Source organism: Tamandua tetradactyla, chromosome 3 (assembly GCF_023851605.1).
Source record: "Tamandua tetradactyla isolate mTamTet1 chromosome 3, mTamTet1.pri, whole genome shotgun sequence".
Classification (NCBI taxonomy): domain Eukaryota; kingdom Metazoa; phylum Chordata; class Mammalia; order Pilosa; family Myrmecophagidae; genus Tamandua; species Tamandua tetradactyla.
In genome coordinates, this window is record NC_135329.1 from 90,477,025 (window position 1) to 90,486,202 (window position 9,178).

Below are 9,178 nucleotides of genomic sequence, written 5' to 3' on the forward strand. Positions count from 1 at the left end.
GTATTTGCCTGTGCTTCTTTCTACACTCCCCATCTCATCCTTATCTGCCTTGAAAACCACTTGTCATTTTTCACGCTTCTCATTATTTGAAAATAATGTGCTATTCAGTAACTAGGACACATTTATCAGTGCAGCAGTCACACTGGTTTCCTGTTACCTGTTCATGAGTTCTGACTCCCTAATGGACCAGGAGACATTTGAGATCAAAGGCTCTGTCTTGGTTGCCTCTGAGTCCCTAGAACCAGCATCATGCTGGAAATCCTAGCAGATTTTAGCAAAAGCTTATTTATCTATACTGAATAGATTTGCCAAAGGTCACAGACCTGGGGAAGAGAAAAGATGGATTGCATCCCATTTTACTGTTTTATGAAGTACTGATAATTCCAGAAGAATATTTTGCTTCTTTTTACATTGTTCTCTTTAGACATTCAATAACCCATTGAAACCCATTATTCCATTTCTAGCCCTGTTGTGTCTCTATGGCAACTGCATATACAAAAGCCAAGTAGTCAAAACTTCCCAGAGCTGGAGTTTTGAAAACACAACACGTCTAGACCCAGCCTCTTGGTTACAGTCCCAGGCAGGATGCTTTTCTCTGCTACTAACAGGCAACCCACCTCTAATTGGCTTTGGCAATAAGGGGTTCATTATCTGATAGAACAAGATGTCCAGAGGAAATACAGCTCCCAGGTTTGTCCATAGGTCAAGATGGCCAAATATTTTCTGGTCTGACTTACTGAAACACAGAAGCCAGTAAAAAAGAAGATGTGAATTTCCTTTAATTCATCTAATCCGTCTGTTTTTTTTTTAAGGACCCATAAAATAAAACACAAATCTGGCCCTAGGTAGGGAGACACAGTCACTGTTTTCAAAAGGATCATTGCAGTAAGTAGAGGGGATTGCGGCAATAGGGAAAATGCTTAACCCGTGAAATCTGCAAGCATCCCAAAGATTAGGCTGAAAATAAAGTTTTTTTTTTTAAATATAGAGAGGAGCAAACAAGGGTAGAAAGGGCCGGGTGTTGACGTGGGATGGATTGGATGGGTTGTATGATCAGATAGTAGATCAGAGAATATTTTCTCCAGATCTTTAGCATCTTTTCCAGCTGAAGGTGGGCCATAGTTCAGGATTCTGGGAGAATCTTACCCAAAATTTGGCCAAATAAATAGCAGGTATTTTGTCCATGTTAGTCAGTGGTACAGACAGTTCAGCTAATCTTTTATGAGGCAGAAGCTGTGAACTTGGACAATCGGAATCTGGTCTTACCACAGGTAGATGAGGTAACCAATGTCAGAGGCAAATTTCCCTTTAAGTTTAAAAAGTGAATAGTCCATCAGAACTCACAGTTTAGAATCAGGCCACGTGTCAGGCTGTAGCTACAAGGAAGGCTGGGAAAGGGGGCATAGGGTTTCCAGTTGTGAAATGGAATATGGGCCCTGAAGGGAGGGAAGAGGTGGGAAAGAGTGAGGAAAGTTCTGTAAGAATAACAAGAAGAGCCTGCTAAAGTTCTAAATATGACCCCCTTCTTCTTATTGACCCCTGTTCTAGTTTGCTAGCTGCCAGAAGGCAATATACCAGAAATGGAATGGCTTTTAAAAAGGGGACTTTAATAAGTTGCTAGTTTACAGTTCTAAGGCTGATATAATGTCCCAATTAAAGCAAGTCTGTAGAAATGTTCAATCAAAGGCATCCAGGGAAAGATACCTTGGTTCAAGAAGACTGATGAAGTTCAGGGTTCCTCTCTCAAGTGGAAGGGCACATGGTGAACACAGTCAGAGTTTCTCTCTCATCTGGAAGGGTACATGGTAAACACGGCATCATCTGCTAGCTTCTTCTCTTGGCTTCCTGTTTCATGAAGCTTCCTGGGAGGTGTTTTCCTTCTTCATCTCCAAAGGTCGCTGGCTTGTGGACTCTCTGTTACTCATGGCTATGTCATTCTGCTCTGCTCTCTCTGAATCTCCTTCATTCTCCAAAATTTTTCCTCTTTTATAGGACTCCAGAAACTTATCAAGACCCACTCAAATGGGTGGAGACACGTCGTCACCTAATCCAGTTTAACAACCACTCTTGATTAAATCACATCTCCAGGGAGATGATCTGATTACAGTTTCAAGCATTCAGTATTGAATAGGGGTTATTCTGCCTTTACAAAGTGGGATTTTGATTAACACATGGCTTTTCTAGGGCCCATCCATCCTTTCAAACCAGCACACCCCCAACAACTTTCCAGAGCAGGTTGGATTAGAAAGCCACCCACTCATTAAGGGACTAACCAACAACAGGAAAAGTGGGCATTGCTCCCACATACTCACTTTGTTCACTGAGAATCTGCAACACTTAGCACAGATCCTAATGCCCAAAAGACACCAGATGAAGATTTAAATCTGCTCAGGTACTGATGAAGGCAGAAGAGTGGAGATTGATCAGAAACCCGAGGTTAATTAATTCCTGTGATTAATAAGAAGCAATTAATTAGTTACTCCCATTCCTCATCTGAATTCTTAAAATTTACATTTTCTTCTCAGGATCTAGAAGTGTTGGGTAGTGATTATACATGAAATGAGGTCTTGTTACAATTATGTAATTCAGGAGCTAGGCTCAATTGACAAGAAGTTTATAAGGCTCCCAAAACTCACCTAAGGTTTTGTTTTAGTTTGCTAGCTGCTGGAATGCGATATACCAGAAACAGAATGACTTTTTTTTTTTTTTTTTTTTTTTTAAAGACAGAGAAGGAAGGAAGGATGAAAGGAAGGAAGGGAGGAAGAAAGGGAAACATCTTTAAACATTTTCTTGTTTTATTTATTTTGTTTGTTTGTTTGTTTTTTTTACATGGGCTGGGGCCGGGAATCGAACCGGGGTCCTCCGGCACGGCAGGCAAGCACTCTTGCCCGCTGAGCCACCGCGGCCCGCCCAAGAAACAGAATGACTTTTAAGTAAGGGAATTTAATAAGTTGTAAGTTTATAGTTTAAGGCAGTGAAAAATGTCCAAGTTCAAGCAACGCTCTAGAAATATCCAATCTAAGGCATCCAGGGGAAGATACCTTGGTTCAAGGAGGCTGATGATATTCAGGGTTCTCTTTCAATTGGAACCATAAATGATGAACATGGTGACATCTGCTAGCTTTCTCTCCAGGCCTCTCGTTTCATGAAGCTCCCCCCGGGGTGTTTTCTTTCTTCATCTTCAAAGATCTCTGACTATGTGGGCTCCTGTGGTTCTTATGGCACTCTCCAAAATGTTTCCTCTTTTAAACGAATCCAGTAAACTAATCAAGACCCACCCAGAGTTGGTGGTGTCATGACTCTATGAAAGCCATCTAATCAAATGTTACCACCCATAACTGGGTGGGTCACATCTTCATGGGAACAATAAAAAAGCCAGAAATATTAAATAAGGATGAAAGAACTTGGCTTTTCTGGGTTCCACCACAGATTCAAACTGGCACATTCCACCTTTGGACCCCAAAAAGACGTGTTCTTCCCAAATGCAAAATACATTCATTCCATAACAGTATCAGAAATTTTTAAACCATTTCAGTAACAATACAAATACAATACAAGGTTAAAATCAGTATAAAGCCTCATCAAAGTCTGTTATAGACATGGTGTATCCCAAAGTAAAATTCTCCTCTGGCTCTGGACTATGAAACTCAGAACAAGTTATTTGCTGCCAATATGTAAAAGAAGGAGAGTCAAAGGATAAATATCCCCATAAGGAGAAACTGGAAGGAACGCAGGGGTCACTGGACCCAAGCAGTTTTCAAAAACCTGCAGGGTAAAATTTATTAGATTTAGAAGTCTGAGAGTCATTTATTTTCAGGGTTTTAGAAAGTGGTAGTCCCACCCTTTCCAAGGGACTATGCAATGGCCCACTTCTTTCCAAATGCAAACTTGGGGGACGTTGGGGAGACCACCTTTTTCTTGACTCCACTCTCTCCAAGCATCAGAGTTGCATCTGGTCTCTCTGCCAACTTCAGGGCACACACTCAGCCCCTCCATGTGGTGGCAGCCAGGCTTTCCCTAATCCCCAAAGAATGTGCTCCACACTCTCCAAGACTTGAGGTAGCACAGTTCTTCCATTGCAAAGAGGTGGAAGGCCCATCTTCTGCCTTTGGGGCAAACTCACTCTCTCCAGGTATGTGAGTGGGTCTGCTCTCCTGTCCTGAGGCTTCTTGACCTCAGACCCCACCCTCCATGGTTCTGCCTCTGAAGATATTTTACCTTCACTTTTTCCCTTTCCTGAGATTTTTAGTCCAGACTGACAGTGGTTGTATTTATGCAGATCCCACAGCATTCTTGTTAGTTTTCTATGCAATAGGCTTTGATCATGCCCATCCAACACAAGGAGTTTCCACAAATCCTTCTTAGATAACTCCATCTCTCATCCTGGCTTTTTCTTAAATGGCTGACTGGTTCCACATTTGGTTAAATCCTCATGTGGGGCACTATTCCCTGGGGTCTCCCTTCCTGGAAGCCCAGAATTTTCCAGAACATCAATTTCTGGTTTTTCAGTTCTCAGCTTATCTCTTTTCTGTCACATCTTGCTGTAAGCTGCAAGGAAAAACCAGGCTGTTCTTTCCACATTTAATTTGGAAATCTCTTCTGCTAAATATTTAAGTTCATTTCTTTTAAAATCTGCCTTGCAGCAAAGCTGCTAGTCAATTTTGCCAAATTATCGGCCATTTTAAAACAAGGATCACCTTTCTTACAGCTTGCAATAACATATGTTTCATTTCTGTCTAGAGCCCTGTCAGAGGTATCTTTCGGGTCCACATTTCTATCAACAGTCTCTTCAAAGCATTTTAGGCCTTCTCTATCAACCTTCCAGAATCTTCCCTTTATCCATTGTAAAAAACATTCCACCATATTTGGTATTTACATAGCACATAGCACTTCTCCGGTACCAAAATCTGTCCTAGTTTGGTAGCTGCCAGAATGCGGTATACCAGAGACAGAATGGCTTTTAAATAGTGACATTTTATAAGCTGCAAGTTTATAGTTCTAAGGCTGTGAAAAATGTCTAAATTAAAGCAAGGCTATAGAATTATCCAATCTAAGGCATCTAGGGAAAGGTACCTTGGTTCTAGAAGGCCAATGATGTTCATGGGCTCTCTCTTAACCAAAAAGGCACATGGCAAACATGGCAAACATGGCGATGTCTGCTAGCTTTATCTCCAAGTTTCTAGTTTCATGAAACTCCCCCAAAGGCTATTTCCTTCTTCATCTCCAAAGGTCTCTGGCTGCATGGACTTGCATGGTTCTCATGGTACTCTCCAAAATATTTCCTCTTTTAAAATGATTCCATTAAATTAATCAAGACCCACCTGGAGTCAGTGGTGTCACAGCTCCCTGGAAGCCATCTAATCAAAAGTTACCACTGGGTGGGTCACTTCTTCAAGGGAACAATCAAAAAGCTCCCAGCCAACAATATTAAATGAGGATTAAAAACTTGGCTTTTCTGGTTTCCACCACAGATTCAAACTGGCACATTCCACCTTTTGACCCCCAAAAGACATGTTCTTTCTAAATGCAAAATATATTCATTCCATAGCAGTATCAGAAAGCCTTAAACCATTTCAGTAACAATACAAATACAATACAAGATTAAAACCAGTACAAAGACTCATCAAAGTCTGTTACAGGCATGGTCTGTCCTAAGGCAAAATTTTCCTCTGGCTCTAGACCTGTAAAACTCAGAACAAGCTATTTGCTGCCAATATACACAGGAGGGACAGTCACAAAGGCTAAATACCCTCATTTCAACCAAATTTTAAAGAGGGCTATGATACTTCTGTTTGTAAAATGAATATAACCACTCCCACTATATAGAAGAAAGCACAAATCCACCCTACTAATATCTGAAGGATTTCTTTCAACCGACCCAATCTACTTTTCTGACCAAATCTCTCATTCTCTGCACCTGTCCCTCCTGAACATGAAGCAGACAATTGTCTCTGCCCTCATGGAGCTGATATTCTAGTTATAGATTGTAGACAATAAATAAGAAGCTTAAATAAAATTTTCAGTGTTTTAGAAGGTTCTAGGTGTGCTGGATAAAAAGGCAAATGTAAAGCAGAAGCAGGGATATCAGATCTGGCAGGGGGTGGATAACAGGATTAAAGAGAATTAAATATTCATTGACAAGATGCAAGTTGAGCAAAAACTTGAGGCCAGGGAGTCAGTTACTACCCAAATTTCCACAGGATGAAAGTTCCAGGTGGAGGAAAGAGATTGGCATGTGTAGGGAGCAACATGCACAGGGAGACCAGGGAGAAAGGAAGGGATGAGGTTAAAAAAGGTAGCATGGGGCTGGATTGCAAAGTACCTTGTGAACCATGGAAGGAACTTGGAATTTTCTCTGAAAGGTGGAATAGAGCCATCTTTGTAAGGGATCTCTGCTCCTTTGAGATGTATGCAAATCTTTTTAAAAGCTATATAATCTTAAGGTGGGTGAGACTCAGCAAGAAGACCAGTGTGGATGGAGCTGAAAGAGGAATAGAGAGAAGGTGAGAGAGGAATTCAGTGAGGTGATAGCAGCCAGACCAGGAAAAGACAGATTGACCCAATTTCTACTCTGAAGATGTGAAGAGCTAGTGGAGAATATTGTACATTGGGTACATGATATGACACTTATCATAAAGGGCTCAAGCCAGCTTTCTGTTGAAAATAGACTACAGAGGAACAGGAGTAGAAGCAGAGTTTTATTAGCGAACTGATGCAGAGATTGGAGAGAGTTCATGGGGCAAGATGGGAACAGGAGAGGTAGTTAAAATTGATGTGTTTTTGAAGGTAGTTTGAGATAGAATGTCTTAGTTTCCAATCTGCTATGGCAAATGCTACAAGATGGGTAGGCTTAAACAACAGGGATTTATTGGCTCATGGTTTCAAAGACTGTAAGTTGTGCTTTCTCCCAAGATGGGTGGTGTTCTAGCTGGCCAGCAATCCTTGGGTTCTTTGGTTTTCCTGTCACCTGGAGATACCTTTTCTTTTCTCTTCTGGGTTCTACTGATTTCCTACTTCTGGATCTTCTCTGTGGCGTTCTCTTTGCAAGCCCTTCAGTAAAAGGATTAAATCCCATCCTGATTCAGTTGGCCGCACTTTTACTAAAAGCCATGTCTTCTAAAGCTCCTATTTACAGTGAGTTCCCACCCATGCAAATAGTTTAAAACATGTTTACACCCTCACCCATGTGGTACATAAATCAACCTACCATACAGAGCCAAACCATCTTCCTGATGGATTGGGAGTAGGATGTAAGAGAAAGAAAAGAGCAAAAGGTGACTCTGCTATAAAATAAGCAGATCATGACATCGTGAAGTAGTGCTTCTGAGATGATGACATACCTTTGTAGGATAGTCAGAGAAAGACTTTCTGAAGATGTGATAATTGATGTAGACAGAAAAGGTGGAGAGATGTCAGCTACACAGAGCTGTAGGGCTGTGAGAGTGGGAGTGAAAAGCAAGTACAAAATCAGCAATTTATGAAAGAGATTGTCATGTGTAGAGAGCAGCCTGCACAGAGAAACCAGGAAACAAGGAAGGGATGAGGTTAAAAAGGTAGTATGGGGCTGGATTGCAATGTACCTTGTGAATCATGGAAGGAGCTTGGAATTTACTCTGAAAGGTGGAATAGAGCCATCTTTGTAAGGGATCTCTGCCCCTTTGAGATGTATGCAAATCTTTTAAAAAGCTAAATAAATCTATTTCCAGCTTTATAACCCAGGAATGTCTTTCTGAAGGAACTAAGAGCCATTTTTCTGAAATATGGATGTTAAGAATAGAGTACCATTAATTTTCCATTTCCATAAGAGTTTAATTTAAGTGTCTGGCTCCAAACAGTAGCTATTTACTTGTCATAAAGATATAAGAAATTGTATTAGTCCTTTGGATAAAGGTGATTAGCAAACACAAAGTCCACCCCAACACATGGCTAATTTAGGATGCATTATGTGCAGCAAATGGTGTTGTCAGGTATTCTTACTTAAGGACTGGTTATCATTTATCTTGAGAACATGTGTGGAGTTGTTAGTACCTGGCTATATAAATGAAGAGATTTATTTCATTCTTTGTGATCTCATTAGTGATTTGCCTATGATGCATCATATTCTGAGTAAAGTTTATTCAATAATACGATTTTTTTCTACTATCTTTGCAGAAAAGTTTTCTGGGTTGGGAACAGATTTCATTTTAAATGTTGTTTCCCCAAGCTCTTCAAGTCTTGAAACTTGCATATGCCCTAGCCATTTCATCCCCAAATCTTTACAACAACCCTAAAAGTCGCTATCACCTCATTTTATGGATCTTGGACTTTGATTCTCAGAAAGGGTAGGTAACTTCCTCTCTTAGGGGAAGGGCAGGACCCTGACCGTATCAGTCCCATCCTGGCAGACATAACTGAAAATCATTCCTGAACCCAGGTCTGCTTGCTGTGCACCAAACCCTGGCCTCTCTGTGCAGTTTTAAGGGTAATTAGGCATAAAATGAATACTTATGTTGAGCGAGATAATGCTATCTTCCAAAAGGAATAATGAATATATGGAATAAGTTGTTGAACAAAGAGAATCTACTGGGGCATGTGAAATTAAAATGTTGCCAGAAGGTCAAAATTAATTTTGGAAACACTGGTGCAATAGAGAGTTTTACAAAAAGAAAATTGAGAAAATAAAAACTGCATGAGCTCAATGAATAAAAAGGGCAAACATCTATCCAGAGGTCTTTTGTCTTTGCTGGAATTCATTAACTTTTTATTTTGGTTTTAACACTTTGAAAAGTTCTGCCTAAAGGAATATTGTAATTTGGAAGTAACCTGGCCTGCAGAGGTAAAGCAGAGTTTGGAAGGGCTCAGAAGCTGAGCACAGCCTTGGGGGGTTTAAGACCACACCAGGGTGTGCAGCATCTATGGACTATTACAGGGTGGAGGTGGGAGGAAAGGCTTATTGTAGTTGGACAGGGTGATTATGATGCCCTCTGGAGAGGCAGAATCAATATCTCCTCTAAAAGCAGATGCCCTCAAAGAACACAGCACCAGAGAATTTAATACCTCTCTTGGCTGCCTTTTTCCCATGGCCATGGACAAAGCCTCACCATTGGAGTTCACCTCAACTACAGATTGGGATTTGGAACTTTCTGGTTTTCAAGGATAACGTTCACCTCTCCCCTCTCCATTGAAATATCTCAATATT